At 39.2% G+C, this 12277-nt stretch overlaps 1 protein-coding gene and 1 long non-coding RNA gene across 6 annotated transcripts in view; one reads left to right on the top strand and one right to left on the bottom strand.

Annotated features, from left to right (window-relative positions):
• Positions 1 to 12277, top strand: part of HTR1F (5-hydroxytryptamine receptor 1F) — a 116111-nt gene that overhangs the window by 34290 nt on the left and 69544 nt on the right. The gene's annotated exons all lie outside the window — the stretch shown is intronic.
• LOC137860837 (uncharacterized) overlaps positions 1 to 12277 on the bottom strand; it is a 104590-nt gene that overhangs the window by 30899 nt on the left and 61414 nt on the right. Inside the window, exon 1 of one of the 4 annotated variants that reach the window (XR_011099225.1) lies at positions 1960 to 2214. The exons of 1 other annotated variant lie outside the window; for it this stretch is intronic. This is a non-coding gene — a long non-coding RNA (uncharacterized lncRNA). Of the gene's footprint in view, positions 1 to 1472; positions 2215 to 12277 lie in introns of those variants that run through there. 2 more of the 4 variants (XR_011099223.1, XR_011099226.1) reach the window with 2 other exon arrangements.

Genomic DNA, 12277 nt, shown 5'->3' on the forward strand with positions numbered 1-12277 from the left:
GCAGCAATGATGTTGTTTAGTTAGTGCTAGTTTTAATCAAAAGTCTTTGCAACCATTGTCTTCAGGAATCACATGGGTGAGAGTTCAGAATACCTTTAGTGTCTTTCACTATAAAGGTTCTGAAGGAGCAAACAATTACGATTAGAGCTCACATCTCTACATGTTTCAATTCTGTTTGAACCTCTTCTTTCTTTGGCAAGGCTCTTCTACAGAGACTTACATCAGATATAACAATCCTCTTCTGAAGTAGTTTTAAATTATATACCTTCTGGTGTAGAATTGGGCTGCTTTCATTTTGTGCATCTCACAAAGGATAGACCATCACCTTCCCTGCTCCCCCCACACCCCATCAGAATCCCTTGTAGTTCGATATTCCTTGGGTAAACTTTTGTGTTTAGTCTCTGCAATCTTATCAGATGCAGACTTGAGGGAGGTATGGTTTGTAAACTTTTATAATTTGTCAGTCTCACAGGAACACAATAGTTGCTTTTGTTTGATTATGAATCTATTTTAAGCACTATTTGGGAACAATTTCAAGTTTCTGCAGTTAAATGACAGCTGTGTCTTGACTGTGTCATTCGTAAATCTAGCTCCTTGTTCCTCCCAAATAAAGGATTATCTAAAAATTAATATGCTAGTTATAGACAGGACATCAGAAATATCTTACCTATGAATGTGCAGTAAAATTGAGAGATCATACACTAGTAATGGCAACTTGGAGTGATTTTTTTAACAAGTGTCTTGTTTTTTCATGAGCGCCTACTTAAAATGAACACTACTGATCAATTATCACAATTCATTAGCACAATTCATCTTATTCTGTACTATTTTTATATATTCAAATTTGTACTTGTTTTGTCTTTTGTACATTTTACAGTATTGTATGAATCAACCAAAATTGGAAGTTGGAAGAAAAAAACCTTAACTTTATGCTTGTCTACATGAAAATCTGGATCAGCCTTCCAGACAAGACAGCTGGGACAAGGAACTCACACTGTTTTAAAACAGAGTTCATTCACATTATATAGGGATTTATACACCTAAGAATTTCTGCAGACAGTAAATTATGCTACAGATCCTTGAATGGTGCAATATTACAGCCAACAAAATTCACATGCATGACACTAATACTGCATTAAGCCTCAGCATTGGTATTTCTTTGGTTACCTGCCAAGAGTAAGAGAGGAGTTCTTTTTACCTATGACACATCTTTTCTGAGTTTTCCCTTCTCCTTCCTCTGAATCCTGAGATTAAGTCTGCAGTGCCTTTCAGAATTCAGCTTTTTTGGTCCCAAAGTTGGTCCCATCAACTGGCTGCAGCTAGAGACAGACTGCAAGTAGCATGAGCCAGCTTACCTACCAACACAGCTCCCAGGGCTAGGGCAGGAATCTACGCATCCTTCAAGCTAAAAAAAAACACTTCAGCCCAAATAAAAAAGCAAAAGGTGACCCAACATAAAAACAGTCTCTTACCTTTAGCATGAGGCATAATTTTATGACTTCTGTGCATTTTGCTCATCAAGTTACCTACTATTGCAATCACTTAGCACACACAATACTCTTATTTGTTCTTGGCTTCTGTTACTTATCACATATGGCCTAGGTTTGTAACAGCATTATCAAACAATTTATTCCTGGACTGCTTGCAAACACGCAAAGTAGATGTTTTGCAGACCTTCTGAATCAGACACTTGTGGTCAAATAGCCTGTGCATGCAGGAGGCTAGTACAAGCCTTCCAAACCATTAATAGCACTTAAAATAAATTTCATTCTGTAAAACACGTAATTGTAGATGTGGAACGTATGTTTATGCAAGTGCTCTGAAGCAACAGTTTAAATTTTTCTCATGTTGATTGTATTTACCCTAGGCAGAAGCATTTTTCAAGCTGTTTGAAATAATTGGCAGCAAGCCCCATAAGAGTTACTCTAAGAATTAAATTGCTAAAACACGGTAAAATACCTAAACTGGCTTCCTAATAGTCTTCCAGCCAGCAGTCTAATTTTAACACCTCCACTTGACCAGCAGCAATGACTGACAATGTGTAACTCTGGAGACTTGCCTCTTCCCACTCATAAAGACATATATAATTGTACATAGATATCCTGGAGCATTTCTTCCTCCCCACCAAAAAGCAGCATACTGGCCTTAGCTTTTCCAGCTGGTTCATTCAGCGAACTTCCCCTTCCCCATCTAGCCCGCCAAAACCACCTGGTCCTAGCCAATTTCCCATCCTCCCCTCCCAGCCAATTCCATCACCTGTCTCTGTACTTGCCCTCCACAAAACAGGGACCAAACTGTTCCAGCTGAGCTTGGTCTACTCCATCATACTCCTTACCTAAGCCAATCACCCAGAACAGGAAAAAAAGCATTCAGCATACATTATTATGACATCATTAATCATTACAATTGTTTTCAGCGAACAAAACACGCTGCAGAAACAGTATGCAGTAATGCTATTATCATTTGTTTCATCTGCAGTGACAAGGCAGTATGACCTAACTGCAGCTTTCCTGTAGTTCATTTATTGTAGATATCACAGCTGTGATTTTGAAGAGCCTTGGTAGTTTGAACATGCTGCTGACAAAAATAATATGTGAATTGTGACTTTAGTGTCCTAGCCAGCTTTTAAGATGAATTTATCCTCTGGTTATGTTTACTGAGATCTAAAACGTCTGCTTTTAATTTTGTGTACTTGCAATCCACACTGAAAGAGAAAGGGAAACATTGGGGAATATATGCAGGCGGATTCCTTGTCCAAATAGGACCAGACCACAAGTGAAATAACCCTTCTGTATAAATATGCAGTGAATTCTGCATAAGAGAATATTTAGTATACTGACTGAAAGGAAACTGTAGAGATAAAAAAAATAAAAAAAAAAAAAAAAAAAAAAAAAAAAAACAAAAAAAAAAAAAACACAACAAACAGACAAAAAAAAAAAAAAACCTTCTATAACGCTCATCTAATAATGGCTTTTCATTAAAAGTGTGATCTTCTAGCCATTCATTACTTCCAAAATGGTTTAAAACATATGGTGTAACTTGCAGGTGTGGGAGTTAAAAATCAAGTTATCAAGGAAAACAATATACAGACAGATACAAACAAATCACAACAGAAGAAAATGGCTTATTTCATCATTTACATAGGGCTGCTTTACATTGTTTTGTCATAAATACTAGCTCCTGTAACAACAGAAATTATTTTCCCTCATAGAACAGTATTTTTAGAGGCAACCATATACCAAAAAAAAAAAAAAAAAAAAAAAAACAGAAAGCAACTCTCTAGAGTGAGAAATGGTGTGACATCAGTTCTACAAAGCATCTGCTTAATGGGTTGAACCACTGTCATGTCTGAACTCCTCAAAACCGTCCTACCAGATAGAAAGGTATCAGGATCCACACATAGTCTCTTGTAAACTGGCAAATGGGACAGAAGTAACAAAAGGGCCCATTCAATGCACCACACTTGTGTTCTTTTTCAATGGAGCTGGACGTTGTGTGTACTTTACACACAAAAGCAGCCATGCCCCAAGGACAGCAGATGTCGTTAAATACTGAACAGTACATGTTTTCATGCTGTCTGAGAGCAGGATGAGGTCTGTGAGGAAGAAATTTTAAAATACTGCTTTTTAATATTTTGTTGGTGGTGACAGCTTCACTGCCCACTTTCATGTCTCCAGACTGTGCTGCTATAAAGCCCAATGCTTACATGGACTCATACACTCAACCTAAAGACTAAAGACTTTAACAATGAAGTCCAAAACACTGGTTTTAAGAGAAGTGCTGCAATTATTTGGATCATGTTACCTAAGAGATCATCTTTTATCATATGTTGCTGATCACTTTGAACTTCAGACCACAAAATGTCTTCAAGCTGAAGACTAAGAGGGAAGTTGTGAGCTAAGCATATCCAGTGATGGACCCTTCAGATCTGAGTTTTGAGTTGTGCTTTCCCCTTTAAACAGCCACATCCTGGAGATCTGCTTGGAACCTGCACAATCAAGCGTGTCTTTGGTGCATTATCACCAGGAAAAAAAAATAAATAAATAAAAAATGGGATTCCCATTAGGGAAACTCAAGTCACCAGCAGCCTTGGAGCTAACATCCAGCAAGTAATACCCAATTAAAAATATACCATAAGCTGATAACAAATGTCATAGCTCTTGGCCCAGGCAGCAAAACTGCTTAAAAAGAGAGGTCGCAGAATGTGCTGATGCACTCAGTGACCTGACAGCAAATCTAACCCTGCCCTGGATAGAAAGGCTGGTCAGGGAGAGCAAGGTGCAGGAGATAATCAGTTCTTGTATACACGTATATTGGAATGGAGTGAGAAGATGAATCTGTTTATTCAGAGAACAGTGAGATAATCAAGGAGAGTTGAACAGCATGTGCAGGGAAAAAAAATCTAATTGTGAAAAAAATAAAAACAAGGAAAGGGAATGAAAAAGATTCTAGCATCAAAAACACTAATTTGTTGGAATAGGAACATCAGTCAGCAGGTTGGACTGCACACTGGGTGAGAAAGCAATGAGGAAAAGAAGTGGAGGGAATAATAAGAACAAAAAGCAGCAGCTAATGGGAAAAGTTTCTGTGAGAACAGGTCTAAAGAGTTAGAGATACATATGCAAAAGTCCCTGCCAGGCAGAGGTCTAATGGGGTGCACTTAAGGGAGTGGGAGGTTCACACAGGCAAAATCTGACATCAAGTATGTACTCCATTGTCCAATGCTTTTACAGATATAACAGTATATAATTTGTTCTCATCAGACCCTGAACCCTTCACAGAAATTCAAGAAGGAACTTCTTAAAGTCATGATAGAAGTAAACGCTCATATCATTAAAAGGCACCTCTTTAAAACAGATGTCACTATAGAGTTGGGGGGACGGGAGGAGGAAGGAGGTTGTTTTGGTTTTGTGCATGCCTGTTTTTGTTGTTGTTGTTTTTTGACTTCCTGAGCCCAAGCAACAGTGTGAAGTTGGCATAAAAGGCTAGAGAGAAAGAACTCTTTGCTAAAAGGTAGCTTAAACCAGAAGCTTCTTCCAAGATGTAAAGCCACTTCAGTATTATGCACTCTGAGTCACTCAGCAGGCTGTCAGCAGTGAGACCTATTTTACTAAGAGATATCCCTGACGACTACACCAGTACCTGAAACACCACAAAACACTTATTTATGTTTTTATATTTTACAATGATCACAGAGAAAAGCCTTCCCTGGTTTCTAGGTCTTAGGCAAAAAATTTCATCCAGTTTTGCAAGGAGATCTAAAAATCTCTCCTGCGGATGCTCCAGTGAACCAGCAGAGCAAAGTAACAAATGCCAGGCCTTATTCACAGCCATGTAATCCTACTTACTCCTGAAGAGAAAGTGACACATACAATGGAGATCAAAAGTACTTAGAGATACAGGCCCAGCTCCCTAGAGACAAATGCACAGCAGAAGAAATGCTCTGAGGCATGAAACAGCCAAAAGAACAACTACAGAAACTACATAAAGCCAGAGTCTGACAGAGCTTGGGTTTTGGCATTAACAAAGAGGTTAAACAGTTGAAAAAAAAAATCTTGTTAAACACCTGTTCCTTCTGTTTCCTGCTGTTGCATCCAAATGTTATTTAAATTCTGTTCTTTCCTGAATTAGTTTTCAAGTTGCAGTATCATGTCAGCTTCACAGTCAGTACCTTGCTGCTTCTTTTATTCATTCCAGAAGCAACTGTGTTTATATTAACAGCTGGCTACACTTGGTGTTTCGTTCCTTCAGCTATATTCAAATATATATATATAGATACACATATATATTTAATAGCCCTTTACACATTTTCTTTATCAACTATACTGTCTGGATAATTTTTTTTTAACACTTAGGTACTTCTTTAACACACTATTCTTGTTCTGGTAAATGAAGAGGACTGATATTCACGACACAATAGTATTTACTTAAACTGCTCAGAACAAAACCACCCTTAAAAAAAAAAAAAAAAAAAAGTGGGTCTTCTGTGTTTTGTCTTCTGCTAAAAAGCAATAGAGAAAAAGAGGGTGCAGTATTCTCAGGATGCTGAAAATGACCAGGTCCTCTAAAGAGCCATCAAAGCATTTACTGTAAACAACACAGAAAGATGTAGTTTGCACTGTGCTTGGTTTTTGAGAGGACAGGCTATGAATCAGGGTGCACCCTAACGACAGGAAGGAGGACAGGGATGAAAATAGAAGTCTTAGGAAATTGCATCTTGCTTTTGTCTGTTCCCTCCCATTTTTCACCCTCAATGCTCCTTCTTCCACTCATTTTTTCTCTCCCACTTCTGTCAGCCTCCCTTGAAAGCTCTACTTTTACCAGCAGCATCCAGCGCTTGCCCCTGCTCGTACCAATCCTCCTCCCAGTCCTTCCTGTGTAGCTGGAGCCAGCTGCTCTATTTTATCATCAACCTTTTCCTTAACCTGCCACACAAATGTCTTCAGAGGAAACAATAAGCATAATTAGTCAAACCCTGTTGCCAAGCTCCTCAACCGTAATGCTTGCCTTAAGTGCTGCCTCAACCAGAGTGCAGTGGCATCTTCCCCCTGCAAAAGCACCCATATGCCAGTGGGTTTTGTCAGCAGAAATTCTAAGGGTTCTGCTGCATCCATCAATAAATCTTAGTTCTCAGAGCATCATCAGGTACAGGCATACATGAAGCCAGCACTGCAGTTTACATGCTCATCTTCAAAGTCTGGCAGTGCTGGAGCCCCAGGAGTTTCAAATGGGCAGGGGGTCCCTGTCCTCTCTCCTGCTTTCCATGCAACAGCCAGAGTAGCAAATGAAACTCTCACCACATTTTTCTCCATGCCCTACCACCGTCCTCCTCTGCCTCCTTCTGCTGTGTCTCAGACACACTTGTCCCAATTCCCTTAGGATTGGGAATCTCAATTTCATCTCTGCCACTAACACGCCTTGAGCATACTCTGCTTCAAATGTTACTGTTTTCAGTACTAGCCAAGGCACTAACCAACTGAAATGGCCTTTCCCACAGCATTAACCCTGTCTGGGACTGCCTTCATCTAGCCATGTGGGTCTTGTGGTATTTAGGAATAAATTTCCCCAGGCTTTTCAGCCATAATCCAGAAACCCAACACTGGAATTAAACATATCCTCAGCGATACATACAGTACTCTATGGCTAGTTATAAACCATTTGTCTCATCTTCACCGTTCCTCATCCAAACTCTTCTTGCCCTGCATAATCAAGAAGTGAACTCCTCTCTTCCACTTTGGCTTTTCTCATCTGCTAAACATGAACATAATCCTAAACTAAACATAACTGTATAGATACCACAGCAGTCCATGCTCATCCCAGTGCTTACAAGAATGAATTACTTCATCTAGCAACAACTTATGTTATAACAGGCCTTGCTGGGTCTAACAGCAACAAAGTCTTCTCTGATCTCCAGTCCAGTGCCTTAATCTTAGTCCTAGTGCCAACCTTGGTATTAGCAACACTGTAGCAACCATTCGTTGACCTAGAATTAATGATGAGGCATAAGAACAGACATCTTTTATTGAGTTAATGGCCTTGAAAGACTCAACGATAAAACTTTTATCCTCCTATCACCTCAGACGGCCATTGCAGAGACAGCCCTAATCCTATCTTTGTCTGGGGACCTCCTAGAAACAATTAGTCATTTCTAAATTAATTGGGGGGTGGAGGAGGATCATCTATGTGAGTAACAATATAAGTCACATCCACACAGATTTAGTAGGGTGCTGCAAAAACCTACCTATTCAGATCTTAAGCCTTCCAAACTCCCTGTGCAGGAATCAGTTTTCTACAAATTAATCACTCACCATTACCAGAGCACCTGTATAATCTGCCCCTTCAGGCTTCTAGAAAATTCAGCAAAAAAAGTAATGCTCTATATCATGACCTCACAGAAAATACACCTAACTGTTTGCCATTTACCATATTCAGAATGATTTCTCCTCCATTTGCCCCCTCACACCACTGCCCTTCTGGTAATCGGCAACCAATTTTGCTCTGCAGTTCCCTATCTCCAAAACCTTTACCTTAAACTCAACCCCGACTGATGGAGGATGGTATCAATGTCCTGTACAAGCAGCAGCCAGTGGCTTCAGCTAAACTCAGGTCTGGTTACACTTCAGCTAAGGGCTAGCAGGATCCCTCTCTTTTTGTTGCAACTCTTGCCCTGGTGAGGTAGCTCCAAAAGAACAAGCCCAGGAGGTCAGGGGAAGATCTTGGCTCATCTCACTCCTTCCTAGGCAAATAAGCTGCCAAGGGCACACTTTGGCTGGTCTGTTCCATGTTACAGTCCCCACGAGCAGATCAGATGCTGGCAGAGATGGAGATGACAGCACTGCTAGGAGCAGTCCCAGAGCAGTCCCAGTCTTCAAACAAAACACCCTGGGGCTAGTGCCAGACCTTCTCTGCATCACAGGAGGTGACAGCAACTATCATATCACACATTTCTGAAAACACACAATCAGGTGTCCAGGTCTTGACAGGTGCTACGTTGGCTAAAAGAGGTTCCAAACAACAGTGCCTGACTTCAAACAATAGTTTCATTCCTGTTTAAAGTTTCTTGCTTAGGGATTTTGCTATTCTAAGACTGATAGCCTGAAATGTGACACATAAAAAAAAAATAATCATCATCATCATAAAAAAAAAAAAAGCTTGATTAGTATTTTTCTACTGCATACTCAGGCTCGTAGTCCATCCTCAACTCTCCAGTCAGGATAAGATGACCTTTGCTTAGACCCTATTTCTTCTAGTCTAAATAACTACCATGCTCCAACTCCAAAAACTATTTTAAAAGGTGGGAAAAAGGTTTTCCAGGATGGGAAGCATTGCTCATGATTGACAAGTAAACAGCTGTGTCTTCAGAAACCAAGGAGGAGGGCATGAGCCTGAGATTTAGGAGAGGAAAATAATGAGAAAACACTTCTCTGCTTTTTCATTATGCATCCAGTTTTCTTAAAGATGTTTTTCTCTGTGGGAATATGAAACTGTGAGATGGTCTGCATATTGTCCTCTTTCCCCAGAGCTTTTATCTAAAATTTTGCAGCACCCAGTCTTGGCTTCAAATTCTTGAATTGTCTATAAACAACGGTGGAAAATTTATGATGGAGTGAGTGCAATAGATTTCTCATGAAAATATAGGAGAAAATATACTCTTAGCCCAAACAATATGCTCTATAGGCATTTACATATTTTCAGTATAAAGTTGATTTAGCTAATCCTCCTCTGTATGTGCACTGTGTACTTAGAATCAATTATTTTTTCCGCTTTCAAATGTTCAGAATTTGAAGACTGATTTTCCAATTATCTGTACATTCCCACCATTTGTAGTGTAAATGGATGTTGATGACAATGAAAGATTTGTTTTCCATATGCTGTAAAGGAGTGAGGAATCCTGTATCAATTATAGTTGATGACAGTAGATTTAATCACAGAATTTCTAGGTTGGAAGAGACCTCAAGATCATCGAGTCCAACCTCTAACCTAACGCTAACAGTCCCCACTAAACCATATTCCTAAGCTCTACATCTAAACGTCTTTTAAAGACTTCCAGGGATGGTGACTCCACCACCTCCCTGGGCAGCCTGTTCCAATGCCTCACAACCCTTTCAGTAAAGAAGTTCTTCCTAACATCTAACCTAAAACTCCCCTGGCGCAACTTAAGCCCATTCCCCCTCGTCCTGTCACCGGGCACGTGGGAGAACAGGCCAAACCCCACCTCCCTACAGCCTCCTTTAAGGTATCTGTAGAGAGCGATAAGGTCGCCCCTGAGCCTCCTCTTCTCCAGGCTGAACAAGCCCAGCTGCCTCAGCCGCTCCTCGTAGGACTTGTTCTCCAGGCCCCTCACCAGCTTCATTGCCCTTCTCTGGACCCGCTCAAGCACCTCCATGTCCTTCTTGTAGTGAGGGGCCCGTCTTTATCCCATCTACTGAATATGGACACTTCATTCAATCCTCTTGTCCTTTTTTGACCTCTCTTGCTTACCTGTTTAATTCATTAGTAATGCCAGAAAATGCAATGTTAACATTTTATTTGTATACTTTGAAGAACATTTATCACTTTGTTACAGATTTTGTGTTCTGCCATTAACAAATCAACAGATTTACTTAATCCCTTTAATATGTTTAACCTACTGTTACTATTTATAATGTATAGCTTCTTCAAGATATATTTAAAAATTTATGAGTTTTATGTCCTAAAAGTTTCTAATAAGGTGATATCGCTTTTATAAGTCTTGTAGGCTGATCAGCAATGCTCTGTCTTTCTTCCCTTTCCTTATTGTTAAATGCTTAGTTTCTCCCATGTGTTATATATAGTAAATTGGTGAGATATATCTTGAAATTCCCAATTTTTCTGTAATATACATCTGCTCCAGAGAAGTGGTAAGTCTACCCTAAAATGTTCAGCTGCATCAGCCTGAACCTAGGAATTACAAACTGGAGACAGCAACTCATTATTTCACAACAGGCTAGCTTTGTGGAGTCATTTTTTTCTACATTAAACAGCTCTCAGAGAAAGAGTTGAGACAGTAGGGGGTTGTTTTATTCTTCTCTGAAGGAGGACACAGGCCCCAGTCCAGCAACTATGATCACATCAGCAAGCCTGATTCATCAGAATCACCAGCTTCCATGAGAATTTGTTACTAGTGCAAAGACTTGCTGATGTGCATCCAGCTGCTGCGCTAGAACTTTAATCTAGAAGTTTGGAGCTGAGTAGCTTTCGGATACATAAGACTCAGGGAACTTTGCACATCTTGAGAGTCTGAATTTTTTTCCCTGTATATTCACAACAGTGTCAATCATAAGGTAAAAACCTGAAAGTGTTTTTCTCTAAGCCTGAGACTTAAGGCACAGAGACATTTTAACAAAGTTGGCTTAGCTTGGGCAAAAATTTTCAGTTATCATAGACATATCCCTTGCTTACATGTTGACTCCCATTCCATATTAGCCTATAATTTTTAATAAAATGAAATAAATCTAGCTTTCTTTACAGTGGGGGAAATCTTCAGAAAAAGAAGGTGTTACTCTATCATTCACCTTTTTCTTGGAATTTGCCAAGATATGCTCAAGTGTGCATAGGTACCCCCACCTACTCTAACAAGGAAAAAAAAAATGTTTCTTTAGGCACACTGATCTCTGGCTGATCTGAGGAACATGTGCCTGTGAATTTATTTAAGCAAAGAGAAACCAGATGAGGTGCATCCTTAACATTAGGAATAAAAAAAAAATATATATTCAGTTTTCATAGTAAAAGAGAGCATAGGAAAACTCCAAGTTTTTCCACAGAGAATGGATAGCAGATAGTGCAGTTGTCTCAGCTGTCACAGGTGAGGTAGCCCATAGAGAAAAGGAGAAATAAGGCAGTTTTTACTCATAGTAAATGGTTAACCATCAAGAACTTGTAGCCTGTAGTTTGAAGTTGAATGGACAATTGTTTGTGTCTGAGAAGAAATAATAGCAGCAACGGTCTGTGACTTAAACTGGAATAACCATGCCAGTTCAGATTTGTGCTTCATCTTTACTCAAAAACAGGCAGAATGCTAAGCTGGCCTCCCTAAACTGGAGAAGGATAAGGAAGAGGAGGGCATTTTATGTACTTGGCACTAGAAAATGAATTACTTGGTTTTTGAGCTCTAAGACTTAATATTTTAAACTAAACAATTAAGTTTAGTTTAAAACGTGAAGCATAGGTATTTTTACTGAATAGAAGAATGTGGTTTAGTACATGATTAGGTGAAAGACCTTGGAAAGCTTGTCCCTGAAAATATTTTAATTCAGATAAAATCCAGACATCTTTACCTAAATCTGTAATCTACTTGATACATTTTGCTTCCTCAACATAAAAGAAAGCTAGATATTTCTCACTTCACTCTCTTTTCGAGAGAAACAAGCACAATTTGTGCAGTGTTAAGGTGCAGAGCAAAAATAACTAATGCACACTTTTCAAAATTCCCTAAGTTAAATAGCACTAAAAATAATTTCTTCATAAAAGAAGCTCTACTTTATCCTTATATAATTACAAACATCTCTATAATGTTCTCAATTGCATCAACAAACACCTTTTGTGTAGAAAGTTAACAAGTGATTTATCACTGCATATAAAAAGGTTAGGCTTGAGATTTAAGCTCAGACAGGCTGCTGGCTAATTTTTCTAAACTGCTGCAGCTTTTGGGTATGACTTCAAACTGCCACAATGAAATATAATTTAGCAGAATGGAGAGGAATTATTTGGCTGCACACCACCATTAAATAGATCTAGTTTTGAAAGGAGAGATGGTACC

This window comes from Anas acuta, chromosome 1 (assembly GCF_963932015.1).
Source record: "Anas acuta chromosome 1, bAnaAcu1.1, whole genome shotgun sequence".
NCBI classification, from domain to species: Eukaryota; Metazoa; Chordata; class Aves; order Anseriformes; family Anatidae; genus Anas; species Anas acuta.